This window comes from Musca autumnalis, unplaced genomic scaffold, assembly GCF_047663935.1.
Source record: "Musca autumnalis isolate F117 unplaced genomic scaffold, ASM4766393v1 scaffold_4, whole genome shotgun sequence".
NCBI classification, from domain to species: domain Eukaryota; kingdom Metazoa; phylum Arthropoda; class Insecta; order Diptera; family Muscidae; genus Musca; species Musca autumnalis.
The window spans coordinates 127,681,662-127,696,953 of NW_027411977.1; positions in this window are offsets into that span (position 1 = coordinate 127,681,662).

A 15,292-nucleotide genomic window follows, 5' to 3' on the forward strand; every position below is an offset into this window, starting at 1 on the left:
CAGTATAAACATCACTATTTGTGGTAATTATACCCTCAGCATTTATGCTAACGAGGGTATATACACTTTCATACGGGCAAAATGTGTCTCATCGAAATAATGGTTTTAGACCCCAAGTATGTTTGGACGAAATGTGTTTCAGACAATTTGGAGTCGATAAAGCAATGTCCGTCCGTCTGTCTGTCTGGCTGGAGCGCACGATAACTCTCGAACAGATCAACCGATTCGGTTCAAAATTTGGCTTTCGTAATATTTTGTCCAAACATAGTTTACGTTCGAAGATGGGTTATATCGGTCCACACCTTCCGGTACCTCCCCCACAAAAGTTCGAAAATGTTCGGAAAATTTGTACGTACGATAACTCCTGAAGGAAGCAACCGATTTGGTCCATAATATGCAACTCGTGAAATGTCTATCAGACTTAGATGAGGTTCCAATATGGACTCAATCGGTCCACTCCTTCGGGTACCACCAGTTCAGTTTAGGACCTGTTCTCGAATCGCTTTGATTTTTGTTTTAGCAACTTGTATTCACTGCCCCCCATAGGACGGTACAAGTTTCATCAGGGGCAAGTCCATACATCCTGAGAAAATAGCCTGGAAGTTGGACAAAACCCCTATGACACCGTGTGAGGTGGTTGGAGCGCAAGATAACTCTCGAACGGATCTGCCGATTGGGTCCAAAATTTGGCCTTCGTAATATTTTGCTCAAACATAGTTTAAGTTCGAAGATAAGCCATATCGGTCCACTACTTCAGGTACCTCCCCCACAAAATTTCAAAAATGTTCGGAAAAACTATTCGTACTGTAACTTTTGAAGGGAGTGGCCGAATTGGTCCATACTATACACATCCTAATATAACTACCAGATATAGATCAGGTTCAAATATGGACTATATTTGTCCACTTCATCCAGTACCTCCCAAACAAAATTTCGCATAAGTTCACTTTAAGACCTGCTATCTCTAAAGCTACACGCTAAAACTTTCATACGAAACTTTCCCATTATTTTGGCGTTTATAGATCGAGTTCCATACTAAAGTGATTTTTCTCTTATGTTACACGCTAAAACTTTCATACGAAACTTTCCCATTATTTTGGCGTTCATTGATCGAGTTCCATACAAAAGTGATTTTATGAAATTACTGTATTGGGAATCTCGATCTATAAACGCTAAAATAATGGGAAAGTTTCGTATGAAAGTTTCAGCGTGTAACATAAGAGTTATGAAATTACTGTATTGGGAAACTCGACCTAAGAACGCCAAAAATAATGGGAAAGTTTCGTAAGAAAGTTTCAGCGTGTGGCTTTAGAGTATCGAATCACTTTGATTTTTGTTGAAGCAACTTGCATTCGCTGCCTCAATTACGATGGTAAAAGTTCAAATCCACACTTCTTGAGCAAACAGCCCGAAGGGTGTAAAAACCCACTATGTCACCATATGTAGTGGCAGGAGATCCACTTCCATAATGGTCAATGTCGATCCATTCCTTTAAGTATTTCCTCCGCAAAACTCTTGCTCTTTAATCCTAATCAACATTTTTTTCGTTTCATAGGCCCAAACCACGCTAAATACATACGTTTTTTGGGAAAAAATTGTTTCAATATACACAGGCTGAGGGTATATCTCTATCGGCCAAGCCGACTGATACTTTTTTACTTGTTTTTTAATAATTTTCTGCGGTGGTTTGCCAACATTTTAGACTAGGGCCTTTGTGGAACTTTGGAGGCCCATATCTTGGGAAGTATACATTTCCGCAACAAAAGCAATACATCGTTGGATTCGGTGTAAAAGGTACTACCTGTGGAAATTTTTTAATAATTTTCTGCGGTGGTTTGCCAACATTTTAGACTAGGGTCGTTGTGGAACTTTGGAGGCTATACCTCGGGAAGTATACATTTCCGCAACAAAAGCAATACATGGCTGGAAACGGGATAAAAAGCACTATCTGTGGTAATTTTTTCATAATTTTCTGCGTTGGCTTGCCAACATTTTATACTAGGGCCTTTGTGGAACTTTGATAATTTTTTCATAATTTTCTGAGGTGGGTCGGTAAAGGAAAGATAAGCCAATATTTTCTTTGACAATTAATTTTCAATAACAACAATGTTTTTTATTTAATACGATAAAATTTTTCCTTTGTGTTATCGAAAAAATAGTAAAAATTAGTAGATTCTTGCAGTACTGGAACAGACCATTTGTATGGAATTGACAACTTAAATGTTGCATGTTTTGTAATAGCCCGTTTCCACGGTACGTCGTTCGTTCTCTATTCGTTGTTCGATCCATAACTACGAATAAATTACTTATTTCCCCCACACAAAATTCTATGAACGAACGACGATTTTTCTACGTTGTTCGATTAAGGTCTGTTTACACCATCTATCAATGTCATATGAGCTGAAATTTCTTTCACCCATTCGACATTCTCTATGTTTGTCAAAATTGACGTCATCCATACAACTTTCAACTTGTGCGTTCATACCTGCAAGTGTTATTTTCGTATGACATAACCTAAAAATATAAAAACAGCTGTTTTTGTCATTATTTACATTTATTGTTGAGTTGCAATTTTGCGCAAATTTTAATTTTGGTTGAAGGAAACTGAATTGGTAGAATTGGTGTTTGGAGTTATAGAGGCATTCATGTTTTTGCCACCAAACAATCATTTCAAAGACTGCTTCTTTCGACCAATCGTTCTGAAAATAACATTATAAACGAAATTTATTTAGGCGGTCATCCGACCATCTGCTTTTTCACATGTATGTTGTCACTTTGGGTATACTAATATACAGAACAGCTGATGTCATACATGTGAAAAAGCAGATGGTCTGATGGAGGCCTTACTTTACTGAATATTTAAATATACATACCTTTCCATTTTCTTTTTTAAAAGATTTTGTTTTTCATTTTTGTTTGAGAATGTCAGAAAACAGCTGATAAATTTATGTTTAAATACGAGAATGCCGTATCAAATAGAGCGCTCCCTAAATGAAAAATTTACATATGAGTTGCCAAATCATTTTGATAGATGAAAATTTTCATAGTGGTTACACTATGTGTACAACATTTGCAGGTAGAAAATTTGGCATCTCATACGACATTGATAGATGGTGTAAACAACCCTTTAGAAATACTCTCTGAACGACGATAAAATATGTCCCATCTCTAACAAATGAGAGAATTTATCGAAAAAATTAATTATGACATGTCTAAATTCAAAATTGAAAAATTTGTTGAAAATACAAACATTTTTAGAAAAAAGGAAAAAATGAATGAAAATTAATGAACTAAACATCTTAGCTGTGTTCCTTTACTTACCTGAGGTTACCATTTTTGCCATTTGTTACCATTTTTAACCTGGAAAGCGTTCCTTAACCCGAAAAGTGGCAAAACTGGAAGCAATTTTTAAGAGAGTGAGAGTGGAGAGAGAGCGAAAATGGCTTTCTCTTCTACCACAGGCTACCAGCAAAATTTCTGCAGGTAAAAAATGGCAGAACTGATTTTTCGACTTTTGAGTCGAACGATGACAACATGGTATAACACTGGCAACACTGGAAATGCAAACAACTTCTAATGGGCATTTTCTGAAAGTACATATTGAGACTACAAAAACCTTAATTCGGTTTTGTGTTCTTAGATCGGGTTTAGATTTTATGGCCTCATCTAAACCGACCTAAAATGAGCCTTTTTCCAGTGATCGGACCTTTATCTTCGAAACTAATAAGAATCTTGCTTTGCAGTCTTCAGCAATATTGCAGCCCTAAAGTAGTAGAACTTATGTGTCAAACAGATGAACTAGGAAAAGCTGCATCTAGCGCATCAAACTCGTTAAAATATAGAACAGTTTACATAATTTCTGAAATTCTGGTCAGTAACAACTAAACTGTTGCGAGTTGAAACAAGTAACCATTCTAAAAATTTTCCAAATAATGTGACCATCAATTCTTCAGAACATTCTGAAACTCTAAAATGGTTATTTCACGTTGTTTAAGGGGTATTTCATAACATACCTTTTACAAAACTTATTTCAAACAGTGTTCACACAGGCTGTTTATTCTCATGTTGGGGATTTCAATGAATTATTGAAATTTTTATCAAATTGTTGTTGAAAAATTTGCTATAAACAAGGCGATAGAGGCATTTTAAAACAATATAATGTTCTGAAGAGTTGTATATTACATTCCAGAGATTATTTTCCCAAAAGGTAACATTAAGAAGAATTTAACATTTTGGGAGATACGCTGCGAAATATACACAAATTATAGAATTTTTAGATATATTATAAAATTTGAGGCAATAAATGCAGTTTTTCGAGTTCACTATTCCTCCAAATAGTTTCTTCTCTACTGGTTTCAGAGTTACAGGCCCGATTTGTTTTAAACATTCGTTCTTTAACCATGTTTAGATGAGGCCATAAAACCCGAACCCGATCTAAGAAAACAAAACCCAAATATGGTTTTTGCCTATTGGCCCTCTACTTTCATAAAATTCTGGACTTCAAAATTAAGCAACAAGTGGGTTTGTTTACACCAATTTTGAGCATTTTATAAAAATCGCGAAAAATGAATGAAGGACCAATGTTTCTCTGCATAATCAAGTTGTGGATATGATAAAATGTTTGTTTAAATGATAACCTGACGAATTATGTCCATACAAATGTTCCAAAAATAATTTTCAAAATCATTGAATTCGATTGTTTTTAAAATTGTTTGACATATTATTCAAACACCACACAGTCATACACAGTTTGTGTATATTGTTTTGAAGTTTTAGGAATACTCGAATGAAAAAATTTAAATTGACATAAATCTTTGGCTAACCTTTCTTATTAAACCATGGTTGACAAAACTAAATGAAAAACTGTGAAATAAAAGAAAATTGATTTTTTATGTTTCTTTTTGACATTGCTGCCACATCTACCGTTTTTCCGTTCCTTTACTTTTCTGGTAAAAATGTTCATGAGAGAGCAATTTTGACATTTTTCTCTTTTACCACCCTTACTATTAAAAAGTAAAGGTACAAAGCTCTTATGTAGATGCAGAAGGAAGATGGTTGTGTTTCCTTCTTAATTCACACACATTTCTTGTCCATTAGTTCAAAATCGCGTAAAAAATCAGAAACAAAAAGGAAACAAATAACTGACTAGTCTGTATACACAAACATTGTTTTGACATGTCTCTCTCTCTCTTTAACTTTGAAAATAGAAACATATAAAAATATTGTTACGGAATTAGGTTTAACTAATCTCCGTGTAGACGTTGTTTTATTCCCCGATACGATTTGTACCAAATAAAACAGGGTTCGTTTTAGATTACGTTTCTACAATGCTTTATTTACTTTATTACACTTATTCGGAACCGACTTTAATTACTAAGCACACAGCAAGTCTCTAGTTAGCACGCAGCTATTCTTTAACCGATCTGTTCAGTTCAACGCTTAAAACGCAACTCAACTCGTCATTGCCAGTTCCCCTGTATTTATACCCCAAAGTCTCCTTGGTCTAGAATTATCCAGAAAGTCTGGCAACACCTCGAAACACAGACGCACATTCGCACTAAGCGAACAACCATACTCACATACGTACATGGGGGGAATACAGGCGGACGACAAGCACAGTAATGACGTAATTACAACAACAAACAAATACACGAAATACAAGAAGTAACAAACTAAACGATAATGACTATGGCAAACAAACAAAAGCACATTAATAAAAGGTAAAGTAACATCTAGAATAATGAAGAGAGTTCTACATGGTAGTTGTTGTTGCTTAAATAAAGTAACTGCGTAATAAAAACTTTACGTTACAATTCAAATTTTTAAATTAACGGAAATTAAACTAAACTAACTTAAACCTATTAGTTACATTCGTAACATTGCCTCCCGCTTAAGCCTGTTCGTCCCGAATAGGCACAGTTCCCTCTCGGTGGTATAGGCATTGGTAACACACTGCCTCCCGCTTAAGCCTGTTCCTCTTGACTAGACACAGTTCTCGTTCCGTAGTGGTGGCAACCGATTTAGATGTACCCTCTACGCCGTCAGCTTTGGACATTTGCTCTTCTGGACGACGTTGCTTTCTCTCCAGGAATCGTGACGTTATACCTTCTTTTTTCGTGGTCACCCTCCTAAGTGCCACCTGTTCTTCATCGGACTTGTCCTTCCTTGCTGTACGGCCGCTTTTCCATGGACCTTTCCTAGACGTACATCTTCGCTTTTTCGCCCTCGTTGCTGGATTTTTCCGCTTCCCTACGGACCAATTGTCGGCGGCTTCCACCTTCAGCGTACGGACATCGACAGCGATCTCGCTGGATTCTGCATTCGGACGATGTTTGCTTTTCTCGTTGTAGCCCACACTTATCGGTATTTCCACATTGGACCAAGTCATCACACGGTGCTTTATGTCCAGGTTGATATCGAAGGCAATCATGAAGTCTACACCAAGTATAACTTCGTCCACAATATCGGCCACTATAAAATCGAAATTTACCGATTTTCTACCCATGCTCAGCCTTTGGTAGGCCTTTCCATGCACCGTTGTAGTCTCGCCTGTGGCCGTCCGCAATTTGACTCCATTTAACGGCAATACCTTCCCTTTCACCAAATCCGGTCTAATAATGGACTTTGTTGCACCGGTGTCCAATGTCAAGGTACGTAATACACCATTGATAAAGCCTTTAGCCGTTAAGTTGTGATTCTCCTGCTGGACTATGGCTATAGAGATTGTGGGACCATCGTTTTCATCATCTGCCAGCGGCGCTTCGTGATTGACGGAATTCACTTTTTTTGATTCACCTGATGTCTCATTTTTCGGATTCTTAGCCACAAGGTGGTCTTCGCTTTTCAAAGGCGGTGAGGCGGATCTGGTCCTTGGTCGTTGCAATCTGCATTCTCGTGCAATGTGTCCAGCTTTCCGACAGTTGTAGCAAGTCCTTCTCGTTTTGCCAGCCCTTCGTTTCACTTTACCTATTACCTGCATTAGTGCATCTTTCATTAGTTCGACAACGGTCTGAGGATTGTTGTCCTCAACTTCCAGCCTCCGCACATTGCAAGCCTGAGGTTTCACCATTGTCTCTTGCTTATGTCCGCCACCGTACTTAAGTTCGAGAGCAGCAATTATATCTCCATAGTTGTTTCTAGAAGCGGCGGGAATATTCTGTAATACGTCAGCAGCACCGCCCTTCAATGCCATAAGTAGTCGTACCGCCTTGTCGTTGTCGTTCCACGAATTTCTCGAAGACACCGCCTCGAATTGTAATTTGAAGACATCAAACGATGTAGATCCGTCGAATTCAGGAGGCTTGATTTTCAGAGTGTTATCAATAACTCGCACTGGTCCTCCTTTGATTTCCAGTTCAGACATTTTCTTTTCCAGATTCACAATCTTCTCGTCGTGGGCCAGAAATTGCCTATCCAATTTCTTTAAATGGTTTTCCATAACCTCGAATCGCTTTCCAATAACTTGCGTAATATTATCGAGTCTTTCGCTGATTTTTCTAAAATTTGCCTCTAATTCTTCCAATTTTTGGGAATTTTAGTCCAATTCCTCCGTCAGACATTTGAAGCTTTCATTTATTGCAATAGATTCCTCTTCCATTCTCTTATTAAATTCCTTCGCCAACGTTACTGCAATCACTTTTGCAACCTCCGTATAACTCGGAACCGCGTCTGAAGTTTCATCTCTAATATCAAACTCATATTCGTCTATGTCCATTCTGAGGCGCTCGAACAATTCCGAAATGCGTTTTTGTAGCTCAGCCTTACTTCCAGTAGTTGGCAATCCAAACTTAGATAGCGCCTTCTTCAAGTCTTCCTTTCGTAGATCCTTGAACTTCATCTTCATTGTAGGATTCTCGTAATCCCACTTCTGACACCAATTGTTACGGAATTAGGTTTAACTAATCTCCGTGTAGACGTTGTTTTATTCCCCGATACGATTTGTACCAAATAAAACAGGGTTCGTTTTAGATTACGTTTCTACAATGCTTTATTTACTTTATTACACTTATTCGGAACCGACTTTAATTAAAGCTGTTCTACACGGTATGTTTTTTACATATTTGTGCATACCAACTGTCACTTTTTACAAATCTGAATTTTGTACACATGGTGTGAACCATACAGAAATTTCAATGGATGAAGGTGTTATGTGCATACATATGTATATTTTTCGAATAGAACGCGCTCTATTCTCGTCTGTACAACCAAAGGTAAACAGCTGTTTTGTTTGTACGCGGAATAAATAAAGAAAACAACAGAAAACGAATGAAAAATAAAATTTTGCCGTGCAGAATGAATCACATATGGGCGAAAAAAAGTGACAGTTGCTATGCATGAATATGTAAAAAACATACCGTGTAGAAACCCCATTACTAAGCACACAGCAAGTCTCTAGTTAGCACGCAGCTATTCTTTAACCGATCTGTTCAGTTCAACGCTTAAAACGCAACTCAACTCGTCATTGCCAGTTCCCCTGTATTTATACCCCAAAGTCTCCTTGGTCTAGAATTATCCAGAAAGTCTGGCAACACCTCGAAACACAGACGCACATTCGCACTAAGCGAACAACCATACTCACATACGTACATGGGGGGAATACAGGCGGACGACAAGCACAGTAATGACGTAATTACAACAACAAACAAATACACGAAATACAAGAAGTAACAAACTAAACGATAATGACTATGGCAAACAAACAAAATCACATTAATAAAAGGTAAAGTAACATCTAGAATAATGAAGAGAGTTCTACATGGTAGTTGTTGTTGCTTAAATAAAGTAACTGCGTAATAAAAACTTTACGTTACAATTCAAATTTTTAAATTAACGGAAATTAAACTAAACTAACTTAAACCTATTAGTTAAATTCGTAACAATATATTGAAAATACAAAATTATTCAGAATTTATGGAAAAATGAATGAAATGTGTGTAGGTTAATATAGAAGATACATTTGAAGGAAATTCTATTGCTTTTCCTATTCATTTAATGTATATTTTATGTGTTTTCTGTTCAAATTTTCGTGAAAACAAGGAAACGAAAATGAAGGAAATTTTGTTTATGTTTCTGTTAATTACGAATGGTGTCGTGGAAACGGGTTAATTCGTGTACGTCGTTCGACAGGCGAACAACGTAATTGAAACGCTCGTGTGAACATGACATAACTGCTAAACCATGGCAGAACTAACAGGTAGTGGTATCACACCATTTTTGTTGTAATTTCCCTAACAACATAAAGAACGTTTTGACATAAGATATTCAAAATTGTACGATGCCACTACCTGGGTAATTGTGGCATGTGCTAAACCTAAACCAAATCACATTTAAAACACAAAATCCGCGACCGAAACTGATATGCTGTTTATATTAGAGCTTTTTGCAGGGTTAACCTTCTTTATAAGGATTTGTTTGAAATATAAGCAATGGAATTGACATTTAAAACCCAGTCGGTTTGTTAAATCCGGTTATATATAAACGGGGTATTACTTAAGTATTTTCATTCGTGAAACAAATAATTGTCCTTTGCAATGAATTGTTTTTCATGTTTTGTTGGGATTTTGTTTTTAAAATACAAAACACACGCACATACAAACAATAACGTTCTGTCAAAGTTAAACTTATTCAACTTACAAAAAGTATACGCTCGACGTATTTCGGTAGATTTTTTTGGATGTTGGTCGAGTACCCAGAGTACTTTTTACCACTACTGTATTTCGGTAGTTCTCGTAAGAATACATGTGTTCTACTTTTTTCACCACACACGCCCTGGGTATACGTCCGTATCATGGCAGAACTACCAGGTAGTGGTATCACACCAGCTGATTGAATCTGAAAAGTCAAATCCCTTTATAAAAAAATATTTTTGTTGTAATTTCCCCCAACAACATAAAGAAAGTTTTGACATAACATATTCAAAATTTTACGATGCCACTACCTGGGTATTTGTACCATGGTCCGTATATAGGTATGGGCCATAAACATGCTAAATGTAAAATGCGTTTAAATCTACCCTCATATAAGCCCTGTTCCTTTACGTTCAAGAATCTTCAAGTTTTACAACTTTTTACTCGAAAAGCGTTCCTTTACTTCAGACACAATACAATTCATATGGGAGCAGTTTTCAACTTTTACTACTTTTGCCGGGTTTACCATTTTCAGAAGTAAAGGAACAGACCAATAATGTGCGTTCCCGTACTTTTTTAATGGTAAAAGTAGTAAAAGATCAAACTGTAAAAATGAGATACAGATACAACTCCACTCAAAAAGTACGGGTACGGAAAAATGGAAAAAATGTAAAAGTGGTAAAAATAGTAAAAACTTTTTAGTTCTGGAACAAAGCTATAATCATGATACAATAAAGTTGAGGTAGGCCAGGTATGAAAATCACTGAAAAATTCAACCCTGCAGCCATGGCTTAAAACGTCAAATGGCATGGCACAATAATAATGGTAGATGCATGAGACAATAAAGTTGAGGTAGGCCAGGTATGAAAATCACTGAAAAATGCAACCTTGTAGCCATGGCTTAAAACGTCAAATGGCATGCTACAATAATAATGGTAGATGTATCTGCATAGCTAGCCCGTTTTACAAAACCATATGGAAATTAGAGCTTCACTGTTTGTCCCAATTTACATTGGGCGAGTTTACTTGCGGCAATTGTCATTTTGTGGGAGAGAGAGGTGAGGCATATGGTAACCCTTTGCCTCTCAGCACCCTCTCTCACCTACAAACTGACAATTGCCGCAAGTAAACTCGCCTAATGTAAATTGGGACTTTATATTTATGTCAAAAGTGCCAAATAGAGTCAAAAATTACTTTAGCTACGCTCCAGAATATTCTTGTTGGAAAAGAGTTCCAAATATAGCAAAGTTCTTCCTAATCTTATGACAGTGAAAAATTTTCATTAAATTATTTTCTATTGATATGTTGGGCTAATCTAACATCGTGATTGCTGTCACCCGATTTGCAGATAAATGTCAGAATAATTTTTACAAAAATTGTAATTTTTACATTCCCGTATTTTTGGAACAAATTTAAATTAATATTAATTGCTCTGTTCCTGAACCTGCAAGAAACTACTATTTTTTACTACGATAACATTTTTTCCTTTATATTATCGGAAAAAATAGTGAAAATTAGTAGATACTTGCAGTTCTGGAACAGACCAAATATTTGATAAATATTTACAATTAAAAAATCAACAATTTTATTTTGCCACGCGAATACACATTTTTTGTCCTTGTTTTCAAATTTAAGATATAAGCTTTGTTCCCGTACTTTTTAATAGTAAAACGTAAAAGAGAGTAAGAGAGAAAAATTGTTGTCACACAAAAGTTTTTTCAAAAAGTTCGGGAACGCAAAAATGGAAAAAACGTCAAAAAAGCTGGAACAAATGTCAAAGTCGGCGTAACAGCCAATCAGACGCCGGTATCCATGTTACTATATTTTACACGCTCAAATTTGTCGAGTAAAAAGTTTTTAAAGAGAGCGTCATTCAGCGCCATTTTTGTTTAAAGAGAAGTGAACATTTTACAACTTTTTTGTGTACGGGAACGGGGTTTCGGGTAAAATGTGTAAAAGTCGTAAAAATTGTAAAAACATTTTAGTTCTGGAACAAAGCTATAGTGATACAGCAGGAGTTTTTTGTTGGAGCAATTCAGCGATGCATCTACCTTTATTATTGCATAATGTCAAAAACAGTACATAATGTCAACCCTGGTTCTGACAGATTATGTCAAGTTTACACTAGCGCTCCAAAATCCACTGGATTTCACGAAATCCTGAAATACACCCCGGTGTTCACACTCATTTTTTGTTGATTTCAAACATATCACAATGATCAAGGTAGATGCATATGCGCAGCTGATCGAACATGAATTTTCACAAGTTGTTGTAAATTGAATTAATCATCTAAAATATAAAAATATAGAACTTTACAACTTTATTTGAAAAATTATCGTAAAATTATCTATATATTGTATTAATTCTAACAAATGAAAAATAGAAAAATGATTTTATCGTTGATACATCATAATAATAAATTTTGATAGATAAAAGTTGTGCTCAGAACCAATAAATGGGATTATTCGTGTTCATTATGTTTCCAAATACATTATTCTTGTTCTTATGCAGTAGTTTTCCCGTTTAGTGCTAAAAATGCGTTCCCGTACTCCGAAATGTAGCAAGACTTGCACTTCTCTTTAAACAATAATAGCGCCGAACAACACCTTCTTCTCCTGTTTTCTGCCATACAATTTTGGCCTAGTAGAAACTAGCAGCAAGTATTTTCATTGGCATCTAATATGAAAGCTGATACGTTGATTTTGACATTTATGCAGGAGTTTCCTTCCTTCCAATTTCCTTCATTTTTCCGTTCCCGAATGATTGTAACCATGGAACAATTACCCAGGTAGTGGCATCGTAAAATTTTGAATATGTTATGTCAAAACTTTTTTTATGTTGTTGGGGAAATTACAACAAAAATAATTTTTTTTTATAAAGAGATTTGACTTTTCATATTCGATCAGCTGGTGTGATACCACTACCTGGTAGTTCTGCCATGATTGTAACAAAAAGAGCTGGTTTACATTACGAAATCGAGTCGATTTCAAACTGTCAATTCCTTTGCGTATACGTCAAATGAAAACTCAAATGAAATCAATTCGATTTCATTTGACGTTTGAGTAAAGGAATTGACAGTTTGAAATCGACTCGATTTCGTAATGTAAACCAGCTAAAAGTAATTTAATAATTTTGTCGCATTGTATAGTCGATGGTCAGACTAGCACGATTTCAACATGGCGACGTCAAGTTTATAGGCGAGGGGTATGAAGTAGTGAAACCCATGTACATGGTTTTCTGTGTTTGTTGTGTTGCCTCTTCTTGTTGTTCGTTGCAAGATTTTTTCTTCCATTTTCTTTCATTTTTATTTTCTCAAGCAAACGTTAAGAACAAAGCAAGCATAAAAAGATTTAATAAAAACATTAAATTAATGAAATAGTGAAAATTTAACTATGTATTAATATTAATTTAATTATAAATGTTAATTATTTTGTGCTGTTTTTAGTTTATTTATGTTTGTTTTGTTTTTATTGGTATGAGAAACACAACAAACGCGAATGGTAAAATAAAGAGGACACGAAAAAATCTGAAATTTCACGTTAACGTGTGTGGACACTAACGAAACTTGAAAAGAAATTTTAACGAAATTGGTTTCAAGAAACCTTGCTAGTCTGACCATCGACTTACAAATTTTTATAGTAACATTTTTTGTTGCAGCTATTGACCATCTACCTTATTTATTATGATACGTAAAAAGTGTTGCAATTTTTGGTACTTTTTTAGGCAAAACCAGGGTTGTATATCATGTGTACTGTGATTTCGATGTTGATTTCGCTGAAATCACGAAATGAGATGATTTCATTAGCCCTGTTCCTTTACGTGCAAGAATCTTATGCCAAGTTTACACTTGCGCTCCAAAATCCACTGGATTTCACGAAATCCTGTAATACACCCCGGTGTTTACACTTATTTTTTGTTGATTTCAAACATATCACAATGATCAAGGTAGATGCATATGCGCAGCTGATCGAACATGAATTTTCAACACAAGTTGTTGTAAATTGAATTAAACATCAAAAATATACGACAATATAGAACTTTACAACTTTATTTCGAAAATTATCGTAAAATTATCAATATATCGTATTAATTGTGTATAGTACCAAACAAAAAAAAATAAAATAAATAAATAATGATTCTATCGTTGAGACATCATAATAATAAATTTTGATAGATAAATGTTGTGCCCAGAACCTGCAAAATATTAGTACTTGCAGTAGTTTTCCCGTTTAGTGCTACAAATGCGTTCCCGTACACCGAAATCTAGCAAGACTTGCACTTCTCTTTAAACAAAAATAGCGCCGAATAACACCCTCTACTCCTGTTTTCTGCCATAAAATTTTGGCCTAGTAGAAAATAGCAGCAAGCATGTTCATATGTTCATTGGTATTTAATATTATAACTGATGCGCTAATTTTGACATTTCTGCTGGAGTTTTTGCAATTTCCGTCATTTTTCCGTTCCCGTACTTTTTAGGAAATTTGTATGGGGAAGCAATTTTTGACAATTCGCTCCATTTTCTAAAATTACCGTTAAAAAAGTACGGGAACACAATGAAAAATAGCATTGTAACAAAGTAATTTAATATTTTTTCACATTGTTTACAAATTTTGATACTAACATTTTTTGTTGCAGCAATTCGCACATCTACCTTGTTTATTGTCATACGTGAAAAGTGTTGCAACTTTTGGTACTTTTTTAGGCAAAAGCAAGGTTGTATATCATGTGTACTGTGATTTCGATGTTGATTTCGCTGAAATCACGAAATGAGATGATTTCATTTTTGTATGCGAAATCATGATAAATTTTGCTTGATTTCGCGCGAAATCACGAAACGCCTACGAAATCACGAAACGAAGCCCAATGTAAACCAAGCATTAAAGTTTTACCACTTTTTACTCCAAAAGTGTTCCTTTACTTCAGACACCGTACAATTCATATGTCCCGGTCTACACTAGCGTGAATTTCATTAAAAAATTTCATGAAATTAGGCGTTCTTAAATCGAATTCCTCACTGCAGCAACTTTAAGATTTTACTCTACTATGGAAGTCGATCTAGAGACGCATAATTTCATGACATTTTTACAATGAAATCACTCTAGTGTGGAACGGGACTATGGAAGCAGTTTACAACTTTCACTACTTTTGCCGGTTTTACTATTTTCAAAAGTAAAGGAACAGACAAATTTTTTATGCGAAATCATGATAAATTTAGCTTGATTCCGCGCGAAATCACGAAACGCCTTCGAAATCACGAAACGACGCCGAATGTAAACCAAACATTAGGCCATGAAAAGAAAAACATGTAATCAGCTGTTAGCTGTGGCCTACCTTTACTTTATTCTACCATGGCTATAATCTTATTGGAAATTGCCCAGCAAAAAGTTTGCATCCGCGGATGCAGTTGAATCACTACAAGTGTACGGTACATTTGCCGTTGGAGTACATCTTTTCCTATGAATTCACTTATGAATTTTACAAGAGAGCGCGCAGCTAGGATGCACTCCATTTTGCTTCCACAGCACACAACTAGGATACACTCCATTTTCGATCCAAATCACAACTATTGATATAGTGTTTTGGATTGAATTTATATGCGTTCTTCGGATTGCATTTTTAATCAGTCTAAAGATGCAACTAAAATGCAAGCCATTGCGAAATATCCC